The sequence below is a fragment of the Anastrepha obliqua genome, chromosome 4, assembly GCF_027943255.1.
Source record: "Anastrepha obliqua isolate idAnaObli1 chromosome 4, idAnaObli1_1.0, whole genome shotgun sequence".
Classification (NCBI taxonomy): Eukaryota; Metazoa; Arthropoda; class Insecta; order Diptera; family Tephritidae; genus Anastrepha; species Anastrepha obliqua.
This window is the reverse complement of record NC_072895.1, coordinates 95,134,695-95,160,889: the sequence shown is the minus strand read 5'-3', so window position 1 is coordinate 95,160,889 and position 26,195 is coordinate 95,134,695. Positions and strand designations below refer to the sequence as shown.

The 26,195-nt window shown below is 32.8% G+C and overlaps 8 non-coding genes across 8 annotated transcripts; 5 read left to right on the top strand and 3 right to left on the bottom strand.

The window, feature by feature from the left end:
• Positions 1–514: 514 nt before the first annotated feature.
• Trnal-aag (transfer RNA leucine (anticodon AAG)) lies at positions 515–596 on the top strand. Its single transcript has one exon. It is a non-coding gene; the product is annotated as a tRNA-Leu (tRNA).
• Positions 597–8,817: 8,221 nt separating this feature from the next.
• Trnal-uag (transfer RNA leucine (anticodon UAG)) lies at positions 8,818–8,897 on the top strand. The gene has a single exon. It is a non-coding gene; the product is annotated as a tRNA-Leu (tRNA).
• A 5,697-nt stretch (positions 8,898–14,594) lies between these two features.
• On the top strand, positions 14,595–14,676 carry Trnal-aag (transfer RNA leucine (anticodon AAG)). The gene has a single exon. It is a non-coding gene; the product is annotated as a tRNA-Leu (tRNA).
• A 4,534-nt stretch (positions 14,677–19,210) lies between these two features.
• LOC129246610 (small nucleolar RNA U3) lies at positions 19,211–19,424 on the top strand. The gene has a single exon (XR_008582485.1). It is a non-coding gene; the product is annotated as a small nucleolar RNA U3 (small nucleolar RNA).
• Positions 19,425–24,065: 4,641 nt separating this feature from the next.
• LOC129246608 (small nucleolar RNA U3) lies at positions 24,066–24,279 on the bottom strand. The gene has a single exon (XR_008582484.1). It is a non-coding gene; the product is annotated as a small nucleolar RNA U3 (small nucleolar RNA).
• Positions 24,280–25,228: 949 nt separating this feature from the next.
• On the bottom strand, positions 25,229–25,308 carry Trnal-uag (transfer RNA leucine (anticodon UAG)). The gene has a single exon. It is a non-coding gene; the product is annotated as a tRNA-Leu (tRNA).
• A 256-nt stretch (positions 25,309–25,564) lies between these two features.
• On the top strand, positions 25,565–25,637 carry Trnav-uac (transfer RNA valine (anticodon UAC)). Its single transcript has one exon. It is a non-coding gene; the product is annotated as a tRNA-Val (tRNA).
• A 264-nt stretch (positions 25,638–25,901) lies between these two features.
• Trnav-uac (transfer RNA valine (anticodon UAC)) lies at positions 25,902–25,974 on the bottom strand. The gene has a single exon. It is a non-coding gene; the product is annotated as a tRNA-Val (tRNA).
• Between the last annotated feature and the right edge of the window lie 221 nt (positions 25,975–26,195).

Below are 26,195 nucleotides of genomic sequence, written 5' to 3'. Positions count from 1 at the left end.
AAAGAAATTACTGCAGCATTGGCATGCATGTTGGAACGCATCATTATTTGATAATTAACCATTTTTCGGCATATTTTCCGAGTAAATAAAATCTGCCACAAAACACTTAAAATTAATTTAAAAATTATTATTATTATCATTTATGAAAAAATTTTACTTTTCGGAGTTATTTCTACATACGCTATTTATTGGTAGCCTTGCAAGTAAGTTTTTTCATTTTTATTTTTATTTATTTTTTGTTTTAACTTATTTAATAACAAGTTCCAAAAAATTGCAGCGCTAGCAACGAAGGCCATCAGCCATGAAAGAATTGTATTTTGTGGCTACCCTCAAATAATATTTCCACTACCCTAATTCCCATTGCCGTTTTAGTGGGCATGTTGCCAAATTTCTGCGCATGCCTAAAAGTATGCCAGCAATTTTTGCAGTACAGTTAATAGTGTCCCCCTAGTCATATTTTGAAATCATTGTTGGTATGTTGCTAAGTGCGCACTTGGACAATTGCGTTCATATGGGTAGCGTGGCCGAGCGGTCTAAGGCGCTGGTTTAAGGCACCAGTCTCTTCGGGGGCGTGGGTTCGAATCCCACCGCTGCCAAGAACTTTTTTTCTTTTCTGCAATATTTCAGTAGCTTTTTGCTGAAGATATTTTTATTTTGTGTATTTTTATTTAACTAACGCATGTCATACTTGCTTTTAATATGACATTTTTAAATGCAAGATGGCGCAAAATTAATCACCCTTTCGGAAAATTTCTAATTTTTGTGAATGGCGCAGGACGTCAATCATATTTGAGACTTAGGAACTAGATAGCTGCACCATTTCAACAGAGAAGTAACGGAGCTCGTAGAGGTTAAAAAAAGATGTAATTACTCAAAATAATAATTTTTTTTTTGGTTTTTAGTAAAAAGGTTATTGAAAATCAAATTGGGTGTCCTTGTCGATTTTATATGGTTTCGATTTATTAGTGTTATTCGAACTTTTTTTACAATATATATTAAATAATTTTATTTGTGCATTCATTTACAAATTTTTTAATTTAATAGTATTATTATTATTATTTTTTTTGTTTTTGGTTTTATTATTCTTTACTTTTTTATTATTCTGCCTCAGTTGCCTCGGTTATATCTGGTGTTATTTCTTCTTCTCTTCTTTCCACTCCTCGTAGCTCGTTGCGTACTGCACTTTTAATTTCCTCTTGCTTTTCTTTTCTTACATATTCGTGTTGGAAGATTGCTTTTTTTCTTGTAGCAAGGCTATTTTCGGTAAGCTTTCCATTCAGATGTCTGTACCTTCTTAGAAACAGGTCTAGCATTCTCTCACGATAGGTCGTCATGTGCTCCGGTTCATCACAATTTGTAGAAATGCAGTAGCAGCGCAGGATATATTCATTCATTTCCGTTGTCCATTGAATACGTCGTCTAACACGGCCGGCTCTTGTGGTCCCAAGATTAACTTGAGAAACACTTATCGCAGTGTTGAGGTTTTCGTGTTGTACCACTGGCGACTCCGCTATCTGATGTTGATGCGCAGAGCCCTCGCAGGCAGCCGTGGCTTCTGCCGACACTGAGCGAATATTCTCGCTCGGCTGGAATCATTAGATTCCTCTATAATACGGCTCTCCGTTTTTTGAAACGGGTAATTACATTTTAAACCTTCTGCCAGGTGGTTTACAGATTTCCTTCTGGGTTAACTGTGTCCTTCAGACATGCATTCACACAGCCGCACAGTGCGGCCGATTCCCAAAAAGCTGGCCAAAAGTCGAAAAAAAAAGTTTCTAGATAGAGTTTTTTTGTCTTTGGGTTGGCTACAGTAATGCCTTGAGTAGTGAAAACCGTTCATAGCAACGTCCTGTACCCTAAGTATCCTCTGTATTTTCAGTCGCAACGTGGCCTTCGTTTGAGCATCGTATTACTGTCGATGAATAGTGAAAGTTGTACATATTTGAAAGATTTTGTAATGGAGTAAATTGAACAAAACCAAATGGAATCATCTTCGGAAGGTTAGTAAAATACGAGAAATCTTTAGTACATATCAATACCTCGACACAAAATTTTTAGCTGCAGCAATACGTAGATACATTTTTTGCAATTTTTTTTATAAAATTTGAGTTTTCAAACTGTATAGTAATACAACGCCGTCATATGCTGCTTTGAAACCTATTAAAGGTTACTCAAAAAAGTAATGGTTACTGAATAAAACAAGATTCAGCTGCTACCACTTGCTACCTTGCGACCCCGAAAACATATAAATTTACATGCATCTTGATTATGTTCTTGAATATACGCTATTTCACGTGAGGGGGTCGCCAATAGGGGTGGAAGGGGGTGGATTTTCAAAATTTTAAGATCAAATTCGTAATCAGCGACCCCGACAACCCCCGAGTAAGAAATTTTGAATCAATTACTTAATTTTTTGAGTTTTGGCCAGCTTTTCGGGAATCGGCCGCACTGTGAGCCGGTATGCTAGGCATTGTAGCGGTATGTTTTCTTCTGCGCTGAAACTTCGGAGCCGTGGAGTCGTTACTTCCAGCATCCCGTCAACTCTCTATAAAAGATGCCTTTGCGAGCTATTTTATTTTATTTTATTTTATTTATTTCTTTTAATTTTTTTTATTTTATTTTATTCTATTTTATTTAATTTTATTTTTTTATACTTTTTTTTCTATAATTATATTTAGTTTCATTTTATTTTATTTTTTTGTTTTATTTTTTTTTTTCTATTTTTTTCGTATATTTTTTTAAATTTAATTTTATTTAGTTTTTTTTTTGTTTTATTTTTTTTTTTTTTATGTATTCCATTAAATTACACTATTGTTATTTTATTTTATTTTATTTTTTATATTATTTTTATTTTTTTTTTTATTGCATCCCAAAAAAGGAGTGTTTTACATTAATTGGCGACAGCTTAGCTGAAAGCCAATAATTTATAACAGGTACAAAATATTACAATTAAATATATTTTATTTTATTTTATTTTATTTTATTTTATTTTATTTTATTTTATTTTATTTTATTTTATTTTATTTTATTTTATTTTATTTTATTTTATTTTATTTTATTTTATTTTATTTTATTTTATTTTATTTTATTTTATTTTATTTTATTTTATTTTATTTTATTTTATTTTATTTTATTTTATTTTATTTTATTTTATTTTATTTTATTTTATTTTATTTTATTTTATTTTATTTTATTTTATTTAATTTAATTTATTTTATTTTATATTATTTTATTTGATTTTTTTTTATTTTATTTTTTTTTTTTTATTTTACTTATTTTTTTATGTATTCCATTAAATTACACTAAATGACCCCGATATTATTATTACATAGATGCATAACCATAGGTATAGGTAAATATATGCGTGCATATATTTTATTAACTCATTTGCTTCAGTTTCTGCCACTAATCCACGTGCAATATACCTGCATGCACTTGCAAATGCTCAACCAAGTTTTTTTTCTGCATAACCTTTCAATCTGCAAATTGAATTTCGAGTTGTATCCATTCAAACGACTTATTCATCAAAAACTTTCCCCAGTCACCGGCGCAGAAATGCACCCACCTTTCATTAAATAAATAATATAAATTTTCGCTTGATTGTGACTTGGCGCAGAAAAAGTTGTGAATAGCCTTGGCGGATGCTGCAGCTATGTTTGCAGGTATTTGCAACACGATTTAGGCAATACGATATGGCGATAGAGCAGCCTGCCCGAGAAGAATATTTCCTCCTACTAGCGGCAGACTTGAAGCTGTTGTTGAAAACTAATATTTTCACGCACGGAAATACATTGCATTGCATTCGTATGCTTACATGTGAATATAAATAAACACAAGTAGATGTGTATGTGTGTGAAAAAATATATAAAATTTCCTTCAACAAAATTACGGCCATTTTTTTATTTGTTTTTCTTCCAGCTAATGCCAACTTTCAAAAGAAAACTCGCCTCAACGCATTCAATAAAAGTTTTTTGCCAGCATCGCTTGAACTGAAAAGTTTTTAATGTGTTTCGTATGCATTTTTGAGGCTGATGAAATGCAGCAGCGTAATCGCAGTTTGCATCGCTTAATTTTGTTATTTTCCTTGTTAGTATTCCTGAGCTGTGAGGAAATGCAGTTAAGGTAGTAAAAATGAAATACATAAATTTCTCCGAGTTCCGTACACTTGAGGACAATAAAATAGGTGTGCGGCCTTTTGACTGGTTTTGGCTATATTCCCTTTGTTCATTGAGTGTCTATTCATTTTGTATAAAAGTGCAACTTATTGTATAAAAAAAAAACGATATAAATCGTTTTTCCAAACTTTGTACAAAAAATTATGAAAATCCGGCAAATTTTCACCAAAATTTCCAAATATTTAATCAGAATTTGTAGAAATTTTTTTTGTATGCAGTTTCATAGCTCATTCAATTGCAGTGCAATAAAGTGTAAGTTGCAAGTGATTATAAAACACCGTTGATTTTTGACACTTTTTCTTTTTTGTTGCTGTCAGTGTTCGTTCCAAGTAAATACGATCGAACATTTTTTATATGGCAGTGAAAAAAAATTTTTTTAAATCATCGGTATTTTGTAGCCACTTGCAAGTTGCACTTTATTGTAATAGATTTTAATATGCTATAAAACTGCATACCCAAAATTTATAGAAGAAAATTCTGTTTAAAAAGTTTGAAATTCTTACACAATTTTTACAGAATTTTCATAATTTTTTAAAAAATGTAAAAGACACTTTTGTTGTATATGTATGAGTTGAACATTTATAAAAAATTAACTCACACTAAATACACAGAAAGCTAATAGCCGAAAGTGATGACGTTGACTTCCCTACAGTCTGAAATTCCTTTTCGAGAGTTCTCTTCCAAGTGCTTTTTTTTTACTTTCTAGCAGATTCCAATCGAGTGCTCCTCTGCATATTTCTATGGGATCCTTTCGAAGTCTATGGCCAATCCACCTCCACTTACTCTGCTTTATTTCAGTCTGGATGCTTAACTGCTTACAATTCGCCCAAAGCTCTCTGTTGTTGATTGTTCTGGGCCACCAAATCCGCAATAAACGGCGACATAAACATTTGTCGACAAAAATTTCCAGCTTATTTGCGAGCAAGTCTGTCATGAGCCAGGTCTCACAGCCATACTAAAGGACCGATTTTCCATATCTTGCGATTCAGCTTTGTATGTCGCCTGCCGCGTCTCCGTCTGTAGAAATTACACCACCCGGTAGGTGAAGTTGTTGACATTTTGAATGCTGGAATTCATAACGCTAAAGCTATAGCTTGGATCCGCGAAATTTAGTTTAAGCGATTTCGTTTTTCCCCTGTTAAACTTCAGCCCGACTTGTTTGATTCTTCCACCAAAACGTCGAACTTCTTCAGATCATCGGCATAATATATGTAGGTCTTCAAGATGTTCGCTGAAGTGCCATTGTATGCCTCTGCGGCATCCGTCTCAGATCTTAAAAGCACGTCATCGAGCGTGATTCGGAACAGCTTAGGAGAAATCAGGCAACCTTGCCAAACACCAGATATACATAGGGTCAAAGGTGGACGATAGACTTTCATTATGTTGAACTCTGCATTTCAAGCGTGCATTTGAACCCTGTCATCTGCATCACGATTCCATACTACGCTTGATGGAAGGCTTTTATCCAGCTTTTTAAAGATATTTAGGATCCGAGGACCTAACATCGAATCAGATCACTGCCCGTTTGCAGCCAAGATACACACACGTTTCTTGGTAGCAAAATATTTGCTTCCGAGATCTCAAACGATGACAATATCCGATGAGGCGTCCCTTGAAATAAAGGGTGGTTAAATTTTAAGGGCCGATGCTGAATGTGAACTTGACCTAAACGTCAAGTTTTATTCTGCATTTCATTTGACATTTTTAAATTTCAGACTAACTCAATTTGAACCATCGAAAGATATATAATCGAGCAACGCGTTAAAGTTATTTAGGCTTATTATGAAAACGGTTTACACACTTCGTGAATTTTTCGGTCAATTTAATCGTCCAAATGTGCGTACAATCGGAAAAATTGTGCAAAAGTTTGAGCAAACCGGGTCTGTAGGAGATGCGAAAACACCAGTGCATGCTCGTACAGCTCGTACTGCAGAAAATATTGCTGCTGTGCGCGATAGTGTGGTTGAAGAGCGGTCCACCTCAACTCGTCGTCGTGCCCAACAATTGCACCTCTCACGCTCGTCGTTGATGAACATTATGCACAAAGACTTGCTTTTACACGCTTACAAGGTGCAATTGACTCAAGAACTAAAGCCTCTTGAGCATTTCAAGCATCGTCAATAGTCAGAATGGGGGCAGGAAATGGCAACAGTGAATGATAATCCAAGAGTGATTGCCGAAAAACCAATGCACCCACAAAGAGTGACTGTTTGGTGCGGTTTATGGGCTCAAAATTAGTCTTAAAAATCAAAGTTTGAAGGTTTAACCCTCCGTTGGGCACCCGGATCTGGCCAGACTTGTTCGGGTTTGGATGTGAATTTAACATATTTCTATTATAGCTAACGACTTGCGCTTCCAGGTAACTTCGGAAAATTTAATTTTCTATCGATTTATGGATGTAACCTTTTAAAAAAGGATCCTCGAAAAGGGCGAAAAAAGGTCTGACTCTAGTGCCCAACCGATGGTTTTAAAAAAGGTGTCCAACTCAAACTTAAACTTTGTGTTAACTTCTAATAAAAGGTAATCAACTTTTTTGAATTCTAGTGTACAACAAATACATAATACATACAAATAATAATTCTTGAATACAACAAATTTATGTTTTTTGTTTTGCTGTAGTACTTTAACCGTTTCCCTATATGTATGTATGTATGTATGTATGTATGTATGTATGTCCAAGCACAGCTCAAGAAAAAACAATAATTCATAAATATTTTTACCACTTTTCCATATTTTTCATTTTTTAATTTTAAATCTGCATAATTTTTTATAAAAGTATAGCTGGTGCTTGTAGAACACGTTACTCTGCGCTTACTTCCTGTGGATCTGCAAGTTAAATCCATTGCTGCTCAGAGCGTTATTAGGTTGAAGGAGATTGGCCTTTGGAGACAACTTCCTGTAGGACATAGTAGCATCTTGAAGCAGATCTCCCCTTCCTTCTCTGTTCTTCGCACTGATCTCTCCATCCGCAAACTGGGTTTTGAGGGTTGTACTAGGGCTATCTTGGAAAGAGGCAGGCAAGATTGGAAAGAGCGGGAGAGCTGCCACGGATATAGGTACCTCCGTCTTCACTGACGGATCCAAAATGGAATCTGGAGTTCGAGCCGGGGTTTTCTCTAAATCAGCCAGCATTTCGGTCTCCTTTTGCCTGTCGGAAACGAGCAACGTTTTTCAAGCAGAGGTCTTCGTGATCCTCCAAGCATGCAAAATGCTTCGTTACCGCTGTTGGGAGGGAGACATTAATAATTTCTTTTTTCCGATAGTCAAGTTGCGATCAAGGCCCTGTCGTCGCCGTATTGCAACTCTCTTCTGATGAACTCCTGTAAGGAGTATCTAAAACGTCTCGACCGTGCAGGAAACATTTCCCTTGTCTGGGTTCCTGGGCACAGGAATATAGAGGGAAACGAAATTGCCGATGAGCTTGCCAGGAACGGGTCGGCAGAACTGGTTTCAGCTGTCCCCTGGGCCCCCGTTAAAGGGAAACTACACAATTTCTTTCTAAAAAAAGGGCAAGACAGATGGAGGTCTGTCTCATCGTGGGCTATTTCGAAAACACTATGGCCTCAATACGACAGAAACAGAACGCTTAAGGTGATGGGAATCCCCCGCCATTCAATTTCCAAACTCATTGCGGTATTGGATGATCGGTGCTCATGCGGAGAACCTTGGAATTCCGTACAACCCCTATTGCAGAAGCTGTGGGGATCCTGCAGAGAAAGAGAATGTTGAACACTTTCTCTGCTAATGTCCGGCTCCGGCTAGGCGCTTGAGATTCCTTAGCATGCCCTTTGGGGATGACTTGAAGAAACTCTCTAGCCTTTATCCCTTTTCTCTCGCCCACTACATCAACAGCACTGGCTAACAAAAATTATATAAATCCAAGTTTAAGGCTTTAGAAAAAAATTAGAAAAAATCCACCAACTCTTTAACTCAACCCCATGGTTTTTAATGCGAATTTCTAGAAACAGTTTTGCTATGCAGTTTTATAGCTTCTTAAGTTTTAGTATAAGAAAGTGCGAGTCTGAATCTGCTAAAAATCTGGTTAATTTTTTATCACATCGCCCATGAAAAAAAAATTTCGGACATTTGTTGAATCGAACGTACATTCATTAGATCGGGAAGACAGTGTATTTTGACTTATTATAAAAAATTATAAAATATATTTATATGTATGTATGGGTATAGGTATATTAAGCAATAAAACCTCCCTTGGGCGAACACCCACCTTCAGCTAACTTTTTCCCGCTCAAGAGAGCGTAATTTATTTCGGTAGCTAAGCCTGAATATGGGGAAAAATCTCCGCCAAAAGGAAGTGCCCCTCTAATAGAGATGCCCGTTAGGAGAGATTACACGCTGTATATAACCATACGTATGAATGTATGAATGTATAAGTAGAGTTCTTCTTGCTGAATATTACTTACTTTTATTTGTCTTACTGACGCTACAAGTTATTAAAACACAGGCAATGCACGCAGCCTACAAAATTCCAAATAAATAAATAAGCAATAGAATGAAAATATGTTTGCCCAACTCTATCTGGAACCAAAAGCTTTCTTCTAGCTCTGACTAATTACCGTATTCTAAGCTCAGGCATTCTCAATTACTTATTCAATTTTTTATTTCATGCGTGTACCTAGTCACAGGCAGCGTGGCCGAGCGGTCTAAGGCGCTGGTTTTAGGCACCAGTCCGAAAGGGCGTGGGTTCGAATCCCACCGCTGTCAATATGATTTTTTGTTTAAATTTAGAAATAAACATCACGTTTAGATGACGGCGCTCAACGTGTTAAGGAGCGCTCACGAAAAGGTTATATTTTACTAAAACGCAAAAAGACAACTAAATAAAAGATTTTTAAGTTTTCCTCTGATTTGTTGCTCGTTTTAGGAACAACTTGAGAAGGTTCTTGTTTTAGAGAGTTTTTAAAGCTAAGTTATTTCCTAATTTCAAGTAAAATATTTTATTATGTACACAGGTGTTCTCAATAATAGCAGCGCAACAAATTGCAAAGTTTTCAGTATTTGATTATTTTTCATATATCGTCCCCTTAGTATAACAATAGGCTATGTGCTCATAGGCTATTATTTTTTTATTGAATTTTTGGATTCTCCATCGTCGATTTTATATGTGGTCAAAATTTTGTCAAATTCTAGTTCCACAAAGTGGGAAATATAATTTCAAATATTTACAGACATAACGAGATTTGAGTGAGAGCTACTTTTGACAAAAAGTTTGAAATTCATTTTCTCAAAACATCAAAAAATTTATAGGCTATTTTAATACTAAGGGGACGATATATTAAAAAAAATTTCTTTTTTTATAAAATTATAGTTCATACTACAATCAAAATCATATCACTCAAAGGTTCAAAATTAGTACAAAATTTCCAAAAAAAATATAAAAAAATATAGAAAAATTTACAAACATTTAAAAAAAATTCTTAAAAATTTTAATTTTTTAATGGGAATCTTTAGAAAAATTTCGATAAAAAAAATTTTAATTTTTAAGAATTTCTTTTATTTTCTTGTCAATTTTTTTTAGTTGGTGACCTTAAAATTTCGAGTAAGCAGTTTTATAGCCCTTCGAAATAAAATATTTTATAATATGTATACACAGGTGTTCACAATAACAGCAGCGCAACAAATTGCAAAATTATACTACAACAAAAATCATATAACTCAAAATTTCAAAATTAGTATAAAATTTCCAAAAAAATATAAAAAAATTCTTCAAAATTTCCAACTTTTTTATCGGAATCTTAAGAAAAACTGACGAAAAAATAAAAAAAAAAAATATCAAAAATTTTAATTTTTTTTAACGGAATCTTCAGAAATAGATTCTTAAAAATTTCAATTTTTTTAACGGAATATTTGTAGAAAAATTCTTGGAAATTTCCATTTTTTTTATCAGAATCTTTAGAAAAAAATTGATATTTTTAAGAAAAAAATTTATATTTTTACGAAAAAAATTGATTTTTTACGAAATATCGAAATTTTTCTAAAGACTCCGATAAAAAAAGTTGAAGTTATTAAGCATTTTTTTTCTTAAGATTCGGAAAAAAATTGAAATTTATGAAATTTTGTATTTCATTTTATTTTCAATTTTGTTTAGTTGGAGACTTTAAAATTTCAAGTAAGCAGTTTTATAGCCCCTCCCACATTGTGCGTTCGAAGCTGCTTACAAATTCCTTTAATTTCTTACGATTTTTTTTCTTGCAGGTGAAGCGCATTTTCTCGATGCATTACAGCGCCAACAAATCAGATATCAACACAAATTTTGAGGTACTTTAAACTAAAACAGTATTATACCAAAACTGAAAATCCTACAAAGCTGCGTATCCAGAATTTTCCGGAAAATTTTGATTAAAAAACAGGAAATTTTGATGAGAATTTTTTTTTTTAATTTTATACAGCGTGAAAGCGTATAAAATTTCAGTCGTTGGGCTCTTGAAAAACTCGCCGAAGAGCAATTAGCAAAATGGCCGTATTTGTCTGAAGAGCAACTCGAAGCCATTCAAGAACGGCCATTACAGCCATTGAAAACAAGTTTGGTGCGACCTATGGGCTGGAGGAATCATCAGCTCATATTTCTTGAAAAACGAGGCTGGCGCCGATGTAACAATGAATCGAGAACGCTATCGCACCACGATAAACGACTTTTTGATGCCGGAAATTAAAGGCCGTAATCTCCACAACATTTGGTTCCAACAAGGCTGCGTTACTTGCCATACAGCCTGTGAAACAATGCATTTACTGAGCCATAGTTTCTCCAAAAAAAATGCAATTTTTCTCTCGTCACGGACCAGTGGATTAGCCCCCAAGATCGTGTGATATTACACCTTGGGACTATTATTTGCGGGGGTATGCAAAGTCTAAATACTTTGTGGATAAACCAGCTTCGATTGAGGCATTGGAAGCCAACATTACTAAAGTTATTCACGCGATACCGACTGAGCGAATGACTCCAGCGAGTCATTCTAAATTAGTGTTTACGGAAGCGGGAATTACGGTGCGACGCAATTGCGGCCAGCATTTGAAAGGGATTGGCTTTAAAAAAAATGTCAAGAATCGTTCTACACGAAAATAGTAAAAATTGTCAAATCAATTTGAGTTTTCGTTGTTTTGTGTCAATTTAAAATCCGATTCCTCTAAATTGATCACCCTTTATCAAAATTTTTAAATTAAATTCATGAAACTAAATTTTAGTTTTAGTACTATGTACTAAGTTTCGGATACCAAATTTTTTGTACTAAATTTTTTGTATTCAATTTTAAGTAGTAAATTTTTAGAACTAGATTTTCTCTCCTCTGTTTAAGCTCAGTATCAATGGTACAACATTTTTAATAACAATGGTACGAAACTCATAAGATTTTTTGTACTAAATTTGTATTCCTAAGTATGTAGTACTAAATTTTTATTCCTACGTATTTTATACTAAATTTTTATTCCTATTTATTTAGTACTAAATTTTTATTCCTAAGTATTTAGTACTAAATTTTATTACTAAGTACTTAGTACTAAATTTTTATTCCTAAGTATTTAGTACTAAATTTTTATTCCTATGTATTTAGTACTTAATTTTTATTCCCAAGTATTTACTACTTAATTTTTATTCCTAAGTATTTACTACTAAATTTTTATTCCTAAGTATTTAGTACTAAATTTTTATTCCTACGTATTTAGTACTAAATTTTTATTCCTACGTATTTAGTACTAAATTTTTATTCCTAAGTATTTAGTATTAAATTATTATTCCTAAGTATTTAGTACTAAATTATTATTCCTAAGTATATAGTACTCAATTTTTAATCCTATGTATTTAGTACTAATTTTTTACTCGTATGTATTTAGTTCTCAATTTTGTCTCCTCTGTTTAAGTTTAGTATCAAGTTTATGGTACAAATTTTTTAATAACAATGGTACCAATCTTATAAAACTAAATTTTTAGTACTAAAATATTTGTGCTAAATGAAAGTATTAAGTTTTTGATACTAAATTTTTAGCACTAAAATGTGTGAGTTAAACTAAAGTACTAAATATTTAGTACTAAAAACTTAGTAATAAATTTTGTCTCCTCTGCTTAAGTTTAGTATCAAATTTATGGTATAAAGTTTTTAATAACATTAGTACGAAACTCATCAAACTAAATTTTTAGTACTAAAATGTTTGTGCTAAATTAAAGTACTATGTTTCGGATACCAAATTTTAGTGTACTAAATTTTTACTACTAAAATGTTTGTGCTTAACTAAAGTACTAAATGTTTAGTAATAAGAATTTACACATGAAACTAAATTTTTAGTACTAAAATGTTTGTGCTAAATTAAAGTACTATGTTTCGGATACCAAATTTTTGTGTACTAAATTTTTAGTACTTAAACGTTTGTGCTTAACTAAAGTACTAAATGTTTAATACTAAGAATTTACTCATCAAACTAAATTTTTAGTACTAAAATATTTGTGCTAAATTAAAGTACTATGTTTTGGATACCAAATTTTTGTGTACTAAATTTTAGTACTAAAATGTTTGTACTAAACTCAAGTACTAAGTACTAATTTTCATATACCACATTTTTTGTACTCTATTATTTATTATAAATATTTAATACTACATCAGTTTGAACTTTCTTTGCTTTATTTTATTATATTTATTGTTATATTTTATTTAAAATCCGATACCCCTAAATTTATGACCCTTTATGTACATATGTATATTATAGCTGGCAAACTATCGATGTATAGATTTTTCAACTTCTTTGCATTACTTTGGTTTTTTTAATTTATAGTAGAGAGCTTATTTTGCACTCACGCAAAGCATTTGGCTTGGAATCAGAAAGTAAAATTCAAAGGCCATAAAATTTCAAAGCACAAATCCTTTTAGTTCTACTTTCATTAGTGACGGCGCACACTGGGGATTTTTGTACAGAGATGCGGAAAAAAGTATACATCCCAAAAAATATTTACATTTTTACTACTAACGAAGTTGTATATATTTGTGTATGAAAAGAACATGTTTAAAAACTATTTTTTAAAAAAATTAAAAAAAAAATTGTTTTTTAAAATTCATAAAATTTTCTTTTTTTTTTTTATTAATATAAGCCAGCAAATATTTACGCACAGGATACATGTAAGTTCATAATTCTGAATTACCCTCAAAATGTCAAAACAAAATTAAAAGTGTTTCGTTATCATTATGCACACACTAGAAAGCGTTTAGTTATTATCATTGCCAAAAAATAATCAGTGGCGCATGGTGGCACCTGGTGGCACCTGCAATTGATTAAAACTGAAAGAGACGCTATTAAGCAACACGTTGATACTAGTTTCTAACCGTAGGTAAATGTAGCTCAACTTGCAGATCCAAGAATATGAAGTAATATGATTTTTTTTTTTCGTAAAATTAATTATAAATAATATAGATAATCAAATGCTTCACAGCCTTTGTTCTTCCGGCTAAAATATATAAAAATATCGTACCCTAAGTGAAAAATAAAAAATTGGAAGTCGGCTCAAGCAAAAGGAAAAAAAACCACCTTGGGCTTTGAAGTTGTTTCTTAGTCAGTTCAATACTATAAAAAAATTATACTTTTGACATATCTATAAAAAAAAACTGTAAGTCGGAGTTTAGTAATTCCTTTTGATTTTATTGTTGGTTCTATTCTGGAATTTAGAAATACCATTAAACATTGCGTAGGTGGTATGTTGCAAATTTGACTTTTTTCCACTAAATCCCCAGTGTGCGGCGGCTCTAATAAAAATTAATCCCAACGAGGGTGGAAAATAATATTATAATTTGCCAGCTCTGATGTATGTATATATGTATGTATATATATATGAGAGGCCAGCAATGATTAATCACCTTCACAACCATCGGAAGTCAACATGTGGCGGCGCGTTGTTAGTATAAAAATGCCGGCTGTGCTGGAAAAGGTGATACACAAATTATAACCAACTTACAAATGATTGCTAATTCTATGCATACATTTTAAACCAATTATTCAATAATTTTTAATATTTTATTTTAAAGCTTATCCCTTAAAATATTCAAATTAATAAATTTTTAAATTTAACTTTAAATATAATATTTAATCGACTAGCCGGATTATTGGGAATTTCATTGAATAATTTGAATTTTATTTCAAAGAACAAAAAAGTTTTATATCTCTAAAAAAAACCAAAATTTAAAAATAAAATGTGAATTTCTCTTTCATTAACAAATTTACGTATCATATTTGTTAACGCTCAATTATCGCATATCGACCTGCTAACTAACGCACGTACATACATATATGTATATACAAATATTTGCTGTCTCGAACAATTAATTACGGATTCTTTGCTATTTACAAATGCTCTTTGTTCATAAACAATGCCAAGCAACAACGGCTTTGTAGTGAATTAGCACATTTGTCAGTGATTATAGCATAGGTAGCGTGGCCGAGCGGTCTAAGGCGCTGGTTTAAGGCACCAGTCTCCTCGGAGGCGTGGGTTCGAATCCCACCGCTGCCAGGAAGTTTTTTTTTTTCATTTAACAAATGTGTTTTAATTTTTTTTTATCATTTTAACTCCCAATAAAATATATTTTATTCATTTGTATGCTTTTGAAAAAAATGAATTCCACAATTAACTAGTCGAACTACATAAGTAGACGTTGCCCAGCCACATTCCCAGAGCAGTCGTTTCCACGTTGCCGGAACGAACCGGATTTATAACCGGGCAAGGAATGTCACTCCAGCAGCATTTCCCGTAATCGTAGAGGGATTATTTATGCTGTACAACAACAACGTTGCACTGCCCAAATTTCAAGTAATTTACTTCTGATCGTTTTTTATTAGTTTCTACCGACTTGTCGCAACAGACAAAAGTCAGACAACTCTCCACTCTTTCGTACAGTGCAAAACAGGTGATTCGTTTGTATGCTGCAGTACTCGTACCTTAATTTTTTCATACCTATGCGTTTTGCACGAATTGTCAGTCGAACGAACTTATTCTGTCGCAGCTGCTACCAAACACATTCAACAGGTAATATCCGTACAGCAGCTGATTTAATCTTTTTCTATTCCGTTGCTCACTAAATTGGCAATCTTTGTTCGTGATTTTGGCAGATTAAAAACAAAAACAAAATACATTGCTCATGTTGTTGTTGCTCTACTGCTACTATTCCTTCAATGTGCCTTGGTTATTAGTTACGCCCTGCGTCATTACTTACCAAAGTCGTGTATATATAGAAATGCATTAGGGGGGAGTTAATTTTTTTTGTAATTTTTCTTGAATTGTTGGCAGATACATTCATTTATACAATACCTAATTTCACGTTTGGCTGTTGTTAGTGCTTTGACTCATTTCAAAGCGTTTTCATAGCCTTCTAAGGTATCTTATGTAATTTTATGTAACTAGTAGCATTTGGGCAACTAAGGTAACTACTTAGTTTTAGTGATGTACAATATTTGGTGGCACTAAATGACTTTCAGCAACGATCTTGCAATGTGGGTGGTAAGTTGTGCTGGTTTTTATTCTTTATCATTCAAATTTTTATCATTTTACTTAAGTACTGTAGTTAAAAATAAGTTACAGACATGAAACTTAAAATCTCCGATATATGAAATTTTTTCATAGCTGTGTTAAATTTCCCTTTATTATATGTTTTATTCAGGTGGTTATTCTAAAAGGTAATATTTTATGATTTTTATTAATTTTTATATTACACTGCCTCTACTCTTTGCTAAGCCAATACCACAAAACAAAAAATATAGGCTCATATCGCACTTGTTACGTTAAAGCGTAACAACTCAAAATCTGAACATTTTCAGTAGAGACGAAAAACTATTTCCGTAAATATTAATAATATATTACAAGGAAAAAATGTAATTGCACGAAAATATCATTAAAAACAATATAACGGTTGTTTCATTCTTATTTGTTTAGTAGTTGCGCTAAATTAACAAATTTTGAGTTGTTACTCTTTTCCTGAAATTTTTGTATACACTTAGTGGTGTTATTTTGAGTTGTCTCTGTTTAACTGAAAATTGTCACTAGAATTGATAAATATTATTTATAAAATACAGGAATGCCAATTTATTAATGTTTAATAAAAATTATTAACATTTATTCATTTCCAGTAATTCGAAAAAAAGTTATTGCTTATTAAAAAAAATTATCAATGAATTAAACCTAAATTAAGTGTCTATTAAGTTTTTATAGTATGTCTCATAAAAACTATTTGGAATAATGTTCTTTTTGACCAGGTATCCTATATCTCGTTTTTTAACTTCTGATAAAGGCAAATTTTCCAAATAAAGAGGGCGTAGGCTGAAATAATTAAAAATTTACAAAAAATCAGTTATGTTTTCAGAACGAAAAAGGGTTAATCATCAATAGTATAAATATACACATACAAAAATTGATTCTGAAAAATTATAACAATTACCAGGGTATAAAAGAAATGACATTCATAAAGCTAAACAATAATATTTTTCTATTATTTGTAATATAAAAACAAGTTATTTGTAGCTACTCAAATATTCAGTAGACTTTAAGTTGTTTTTTTATACATTGACTTTTATAAACTCTGTGTCATTATACGACGTTTTATAAAATAAAAGAGTCAATGTTGTCCTTATCCACGCGTAGAACTTTAATGCTACGCCAATTAACTTTGTGGTTGGCCTCATTTAGAAAAAAATTTTTACCCCATTCTTCTTGTAGTAACTTCAGGTCGTAAAATTCATTATGCGATAATTCGTGAACTGTGTATGGTGGACCAGTCTTTTTGGCGGTTGCTATTAACGTGATATATTGATCTGGTATATATATCGGTTTGCTACCTAAATGTCTTTTTATTTGTCTTTCTTTTACACTATGTACGTTATCTCCTTCATTTTGAAAGTGGCCTTGAATTAAATATTTATGTGATGTGTAATACTTCGTAAATTGTATTTCTGAATTGATAGTATATATTTATTTTTTTGCTGTCCACAGCAGTTGTCGGAATAGAATGTTAAGTCTAAATCTTGAGCATTAACTGACTTTTGTATAAGATTTTCAATATATAAAAGTACGCATGTTCCTATTTCATTTGAACCACGCTTTCCTTCGGTTTCGGTTCAAAAAAAGCAATCTACCACCTTCTGATTGTAAAATTATAACAATTTATTTTACTTTTATAATAGAAGCTTGAGGAAAATCCTTTTGGCAATGAAAGAACTGCCTGTAGATTGTATACAGCTACATTGCATTTTTGTTTGTCCAGATCTTTTTCTTTTCTGCATAATTCCTTTTCTTCTTGATGTAAAGTGTAAATTTCGTTCAGATCATTTCTTTCATTTTCATCTGAATTTAAAAACGATTGACAGAGATCACATTGATATTTTTTGGCCTAAAAAATGAAATATTAAAATCTTCTTTGAATATCCTGTAGAACATAGTTCTACTTCCAGGAGTTAAATTATCAGATTCTCGCAATTTTTTATAGTCCATGTATAGATCTCCAATACTTTTGCCGATTTCTATGAACTGGCGTGTTGTTTGAGCGCGTAAGTAATGGGATTCGACTTTTGGTAATATATATTTTTTATAAATTACCTTATACTGTTCTTAATTTCAGTGCCTATAGTCGGATGGTTCTTATGCTTCCCACGAAGGTCAATCTCTACAAATCCTTGTTCGCCTCTTTTTTTATGACTGTATCTATAACTCTGTTATTAATATCAAGAGTTGCTTTGAAAAAGGTCTTGCATACTCTAATTTGCGTTGAGTCTATTTCCAAGAAAAAGGCGTCATTTAATTTGCGAAGACTTTCAGTGCAGGAGTACCTGTACTTGGGTTTAAATGGTGTTGTGTCTAGCTATAAACTCCCTTTGCCTCTGTAAGTCACCAGCGGACCAAAATTTATTGAAGATTTCAGTGCGTGAGGATTCTGATATTTTTTCCCTGCAATGGAAACGACGCTTTTCTTTACACGGCGGTTGTAATTTTTTTTTATTATTTTTTTGGAAGAAGATTGTGATGTGTACGAGAATACAGAGTTTTTTAAAAGTTTTTGACAGTTTTTTGTTTTGGGATTTGTATCTGGAACATCTTTTTTAGCAACTGTTTCCTGTGACTAAATTTCAGAAGAACTACTCGCAGTAACTTCAGACGGATAAAAATCGTCCTCTGAACTGCCGCTAAATGGATCTAAAGTACTATCATCGCTTATATTGGTTGTTTCCATTAAAGCCTTTGTAGTGGCATAGTGTTCTATGTTTGGGCACGTCATGTCATTGAAACAACAACAACAAAAATTAGGTATTTTATAAAATAACCTGCGAGGGTAATATTTATATAGTTTTAATTTCATGATAGTAATTTTGTGCAATGAATCAAACAAACAATCATGTTTGTTTGCTAACTCATGCACACACTAAGAAAACTTTATTTTTTTTTATCAAAATGACCACAGTAACGAATTTACCATCATAATGGAAACAATACGATATAACACAGTAGAATAAACTTACCTAATGACACTAAAGAGTGATAAACCGAAATAACACGTAACTTAAACAAACCGTTTGGTTGTAAACAGGCACAATTCAAAATGTTGCACTTTATGTGACACAAATTTGTTCAAACACTTGGAGACAACTAAAAATGTAACTCTTTAGTTGAGACAAAAGAAGTCATTCTGAAAACAAAGAGAGAGTCATAACGGTTTTTTTAACGAAAGACTAGACAAACGACTGAACGATTTTTACAGTAGGTAGAGATGACCACTGTACATTGTTTTCTTGCAAAAAACTAAAATTTGGAAAATTTGAGTTGTTACGCTTTAACGTAACAAGTGCGATATACTATCGCCCCACCTTAATGTGCATACTTATACCTACTCAGGCATTTAGTCAGCAATGCGATAATATGGCTCAATCGTACATTTGTTTATATTCTTTTGTTTAAACAATAATCTTTTTCTTTGCCTTCTTCGCCTGGCATTTTCAGTCGTTGACTTCTCATCCACTTTATGTGGCTTTAAGTTGAAATGTTGGTTTGTTGGTTGTGTTAAGTTAAGACTATACTTCACAGGATCATTTCTGTAGTCAGTCTTCATTTACTTTCAATGCAAAGTGAGAAATTTCTCACCCGCGATGAGGAGATATATCGTTTTATCTGGCAGCGTGAGGTTTATGAACATAATTTCTAATTTTGTCCTATGGCATATTTGAGATTTTGTTTCTTCGATGATCGCTCGGTTCAAACGGATAAAACGACTTCTGAGTGGTGACCAAAATAAAAGCTTTTTGATTAAATAAATTCCAAGGTTATAACTAATATATAAACAAAGTAGTAAAATTTGCTAAATTGACTTAATAACTATTTGGTAATTCCAACTGTTCAAAAGTTCTTGGTATGTGTTTTATTTTATTAAGGAAAATTACTTTAAATATAAATTAAAAAAAAAACAAAGCACAAAACAGTTCAAAATTTTATGTCACAGCTTATTTCGCAGAATTAATTTTTTCTTAAATTTAAGTTGAACTACTTATTTAAAAATGTTTCAGTACTTTGTGTGGTATCCTTTGTGTTTACTAACGCTTTTTTTAACCTTTCTAGCGTTAACTCCACCAGCTTTTTCGTTACTTCCTTACTTCCGGTCCGATTTTGTTTCACACCTCGAAATTACGGTTTTTATCTGATCTCTATTGCTTATGAGATGTGTGCGTATTTTTGTTTCCAGTAATGACCATAAATTCTCGATGACGTTCATGTCAGGTGATTGAGCCGGTGGTTGCATTAAATGTGGACAGTTCCCCCATATGAGCCTTGTCTGCACGATTGTCGCCTTACATTTAGGGTCATGGTCCTAGTAGACTTGAGGTATTCTAAGTTTGGCAGTACTTTGGAGTAGATTATCTTTTAGAATATTGAGTACATTGTTTTGTCCATAATACCCTCGACAAACACTAAATTTCCTACTCTGGCTGCTGACATACATACCCATACCATTACACTGCCACCATCATGTTTCAAAGTCGGTTTTATGTTGCTTTTGTGGAGTTCTGTTAGGTTCCCGCCAGACGTAAGACATTCCATCTGAGGCAAATAGGTTGAATTTGGACTCGTCAGATAATATTACCGTTTTCCAGAAATCAAAATCTTTAATTTCAAGCTCTCTGGCGAAGGCAACTCGGCGCAATTGATTTTTTTTTATGGTACTCGACCATTAAAGTCCTTTTCACGTGTTACCCGTCGCACTGTTTCGACGCAACGTGATTTGCCCACTTCCTCCTGAATTTCGATTAGCAGTTCTCTGTTATTTTTCGAACAATTAAATGCTCATCACGTTCGTCAAAAATTTTATTTGGGGCACATCAGCCTTTATTTTGCACCCGATTTTCATTAACGAAGCGTTCAATGATACTTTGTACTGTAGCACTACTCCAACAAACTATTTCCGCAATTTTTCGCCGCGACTTTCCGCTTTGAAAATGCTTGATGACCAGTTCTCGCTGTTCAATCGTAGTGCGTCGGCCTATTTTTTATATTGTCCACTTGGCGATCACAAACATACTAAAAATTGCATTGAGCAATAACTGTGCGCTAGTTACATAAACCAGAAATTCAAAATACCGTTAACCAAGCGACTAGCCGCCGCCACAACATAAACAAGTGCTTGCATGAAATAAACTGTGAGCAAAGATACCGCGTTGTGGTTGCATTTCATCCCGTAGTGTGTGTGGGTGGGACTATATTTCCACGAATTCTGCTCTACTCATTATGTTAGCAAATCATTTGCTGCAATAATTTAAATTCATAAACTTAAACTGCATGAAATAAGCTGTGAGCCACTGTACATAATGGTAATCTGATCACAAATTTGGCTAGTGTGGCGTAACGAAAATGAGCTGAGAGTAAAGTTACGGGACCACGATGGTACGATCTCATTATTCTCACCATCGTGCATCACAATCACCTGAATGGAAAGGCAGATGGGTACTTTTTCAAAATTCCGAAATTTGTAACTATACGCCTGGTGGTGTGGAGGCAGAGCTTGTTGTATGGAATTTAAAGAAAAAAAAGAGATGTTGTGTGCGGATTAATTCAGACCTTCAGGATACTATAAACAGTGGGGGGAAGTAAGGGAGAAGTTTTGCTCAATTTTGTGTATTCGACGGGGGCTGCGGAAAGGGACTACGATATGTTGCTGATTGTAAGCAACTTAAGGATTTGTTGCCTGGACGCTGTTCCATACCTTTTATTATTGTGAATTACACAAGCTCCAAACCTTTACCTTTCCCCTCCTTGTTTATCCCGCAAAGACTTCGTTTACGTTTCTTCATCTTGGGACTTATTAAATCAATTCGCCTTGGAAATGACCAAGAAATCGCACTTGTTACGTTAAGGGGTTAGGCCACTCTAGGATTTTCAAAATATCGAAATTTTTTTTTTTTGCTTAAAAGATGCTTTAAACTCTTTAGAATATAAAACAAAAAGTCCTATGCGTGAAAAAAATGTTTATCTCTAATATTTCGCACTTTTGCGCGAGCGCCTCTGACGTCTCTGACACGACTATTAGTTACGAATTGTTAGTCGTTGGAGCATGAGGAAATATCTCTCTTTTTGTTGAACATTGTCAAAAATATTACAATAATTTTTTGAAATATTCGTGTGATTTTTTTCATTTATAATTTTTTTTGATTTTTGCATAATAATAGTGAAATTCTGAACATGAGCGATAAAAAAGTGTATACAGGTCATAAAGGTACAAAAGGATCGTTTGTTACAAGGCGTCGGAGCAACGTGAAAAAGCGAAGACCACTGAATCGATTTGAAGCTGAAAGTGATGTGCCAGGTGTGAGTGCATCTGCTAAAAAATTAAAGCAATCTGATGATGAATTTAATATTGACTATGCTGCTGGTTATTGCATTTTGAATTTTATAATGGTATTTTCAACAATAGCTCAATACATAAAGTGTAAAACGTGTGATGCAGATGTAACTTTTGAGCAAAAAAGTCCACGTGGGCTTGGTTTTAAGATAGTTATCGTATGCCCGAATTGCAATTATGTTGAGGTTCCAAGTTGTAAGTTTATTAATAAAGCCTACGAAATTAATCGACGAATTGTTTTAGCTATGAGAATACTTGGTATAGGGCTCAATGGCATAAAAAAATTCTGTGCTTTTATGGAGTTACCGCGACCTATTTTTCATTCTTTCTATGATAAAATAGTTAACTTGTTACACGTCGCAAGCAGTGCTGTTAGAGATATTTCCATGAAGAAAGCAGCAGAAGAAGAGATAAATGAAAGCCGTGAAAAAGGTGAAGAAGGAGGAATTACAGTTTCTGGTGATGGCTCTTGGCGAAAAAGGGGATTCTCGTCTCTTTATGGCGTATCTTCTTTGATTGGATGGCACACGGGTAAAATTATCGATGTATCTGTCAAGTGTAAGTACTGTAAAGCTTGTGAGTACTGGGAAGTTAAAAAAAATACGACTGAGTATGAGCAATGGTACTTTAGCCACCAAGAAGAGTGCCAATGTAACCATGAAGGCTCAAGTGGTAAAATGGAACTACGCTCCAAAATCCTATTCAAGTGGAAAAAAAGTCTTAGATATTGCAGTAAGCATTGCCACTTGCAACTTTAATGATGGTATTAAAAGTATTCTGCAAATTATGAAGGTCTTGGAGATTGATATTGGTGCCGAAGCATACAATTTTTGCGTTGAAACCGATGCTAATCGCATCAAACTCGCAGAACGCTCATTGACGGGAGCAGCAAAAGCGGCGCGCTTGGCCGTTAAATCAACAAGAAAAAAAAGAAGAGCAAAATTTGGATTCAGAAGGGCAACTTTATGGACCTGGGATAGCAGATTAAAGGTAAAAAATTTTATACAGTTGAATTTGTCACTTTTTCATATGTAAAACTCGTTTTCAAATTTAAACCGTGTTTATCTCAAAACGTGATTTTTCAAAACTGCACGCAGCATAACACAAACAATTTTTAATATTTTCACTTGTAATTGTACAAGGATCTTTAGAACATTATTCCGCACTGAAATACGTTTTTTTTTATTAATTAATTAGAAAAAATTTTATAAACAATTAACGGTTCCATTTTAGATGAAAAATTCTACTTTTGACTTCAAACATCTGCAAAATACACAAATTTCAATATTTCTAAAATCCCGTACGTATTTCTACAGCTATACTCACGTCGATTGAGAAGAATTTTTTTAATTTGGTTTAGGTGGACATTTACGTCAGTTGTACTGCGTGCCGTGAAGTGCCTTTTTCGCAGGGCGCGTTCAGAGATTCACTCCAAAGGCGCCATTTTGTAATATTTTTCAATAAAAATATTTGTAATTACACTTAAATACATGCTTAATAATATACTTAAAAGTTTTTTCCTAGCACCTTTCTTTCAATGTAAAAAAAATCCTTAAAAAACTGCTTTTTTTACAGTAGCTAGAGTGGCGTAACCCCTTAAGGCGTAACAACTCAAAATTTGAACATTTTCAGTAGAGACGAAAAACTGTTTCCGTAAATATTAATAATATATTACAAGAAAAAAAAAAATGTATCTGCATGAAAATATCATTAAAATCAATATATCGTTGTTTCACTCTTATTTTTTTAGTAATTGCGCTAAAATAATAAATTTTTGAGTTGTTACTTTTCCTGAAATTTTTTTATACACTTTGGTATATTTTAAACAAACCGTTTGGTTTAAACAGGCACAATTCAAAATGTTACACTTTATGTGACACAAATTTGTTCAAACACTTGGAGACAACTAAAAATGTAACTCTTTAGTTGGGACAGTGCTTTTTCATTGTCCCTTGAAGCCCCAGCAAAACTCTCTCACAGAATTTTCCGTTTATACCTTGGAATTTATTTAATTAAAAAGTTTTTAATTTTGGTCACCACTCAGAAGTCGTTTTATCCGTTTGAACCGAGCGATCATCGAAGAAACAAAATCTCAAATATGCCATAGGACAAAATTAGAAATTATGTTCATAAACCTCACGCTGCCAGATAAAACGATATATCTCCTCATCGCGGGTGAGAAATTTTTCACTTTGCATTGAAAGTAAATGAAGACTGACTACAGAAATGATCCTGTGAAGTATAGTCTTAACTTAACACAACCAACAAACCAACATTTCAACTTAAAGCCACATAAAGTGGATGAGAAGTCAACGACGGAAAATGCCAGGCGAAGAAGGCAAAGAAAAAGATTATTGTTTAAACAAAATAATATAAACAAATGTACGATTGAGTCATGTTATCGCGTTGCTGACTGACTAAATACTTGGGTAGGTACGAATGCCTGCGCGAGTATACAAGCAGTTTGTGTGTGTGTATATGCAGACGTAGTGAGTGCAGAGTATTTAGTTTTGCTCTGTAGTATGAAAAGTACATATTCGAGAGTGATTCATACGTCATGCATTGAATAACACAGCACGTGGTTGCGAGAAGCAGCTAAAGTGAACATACATACATACATATGTACATAGCAACAGAAGATTTTTGAAAGTAAAGGAATTATCAATTGAAATTGATTGAAAAAAATATCTCGGTTAAACTTTGACTACAGATTGATAACAATATTTTTATTTATAGGAAATGTTCAATACAACCCTAATTTAATTAGCACATTGTCCACACTATGGCCTTCGGTAGTAGTTGATAGTAATATTTGGCATGCATAGGGAGAGAAAGTAAAAAAAAGAAGCATTTTGTAATTTCGAAAAAATGTTTTTATTCTGCTCTTTATGCAACTACAAAACTTGTAATTGGTAATGGAAATAAATGTTTTTAATAAAATTTCTTATTACTGCTGCTTATACATTTTTCACTTGTTATATTTATTTATTAAGTTTCAAGCACCAGTGAGCCAAGCCAATTTTCCACAAGGATTGAATGTGTTAGTGTTACTACCCTTACCTTCATACAAAATCACTTCCAACGCTTCGGTTTCTTCATATTATGTATGTATATTTCATTCACTTAGTTTTACAATTAATGATATTTAATTATTTTTAAAACTAAAAACTTCTTTGAATTGAATTAAAAAATTCATATTGACAGCGGTGGGATTCGAACCCACGCCCTTTCGGACTGGTGCCTAAAACCAGCGCCTTAGACCGCTCGGCCACGCTGCCGATGTCTGGCTGTAGGTCAGTTGTCACTCAAAAGCACTTCAATAGTATTTCAGTACTATAAATTTTAAAATTTTATTAATAAAAAGTTTAAGACTACTTAATTTTTTTCGCCTCCTTAATTATAATATAAACAAATAATATTTAATTAACAATTCGTTGGTTAATATTTACATAAATCTGAATTATGTTAGAAAGCAGATTTTATTCCTTGCTATCGCTGCGTTGTATTGTGTTTCATGCCGATAGTCTATTATGTGGTTCCATAGTGTAGCGGTTATCACGTCTGCTTTACACGCAGAAGGTCTCCAGTTCGACCCTGGATGGAACCAGCTGATTTAATTTTTTGGTAGTTTAAACAATAAAGTTTTTTTTTTTAATTATTTTTTGCTTTTTTTAATCTGTATTAATTCCTTAAGCTGGCAAAAATTCTTAACTCAAGCCTTTATCTTACTTTTTTGCTTTGACAAATAAAGAATAAAATAAGTAAGTAAGTTGTGTGCCAAGTACATAAGTTAAGGTTATATTGTATCTATCGCCTATAAAAAATAATAATAATAATGTATAAATATTACACACACAAAATATTTGCCCACTGGTTCCATCCAGGATCGAACTGGAGACCTTCTGCGTGTAAAGCAGACGTGATAACCGCTACACTATGGAACCACATATTGGTGCCACTATATTGACCTAACTTTCGAAATTTTAAATTTTCCATAAATTATGTAAAAAGTTGATATTAGAAAAAAAATATATGCAACACGCAAAGAAGTAGAAGAGTATTAAAGAATTGAATTTTTCATAAATTATGTAAAAATTTGAAATTACAAAAAAATAGCAATAAATTGGAAAAGACTTAACTATTATATATTTTTGCGAAGTTGAAA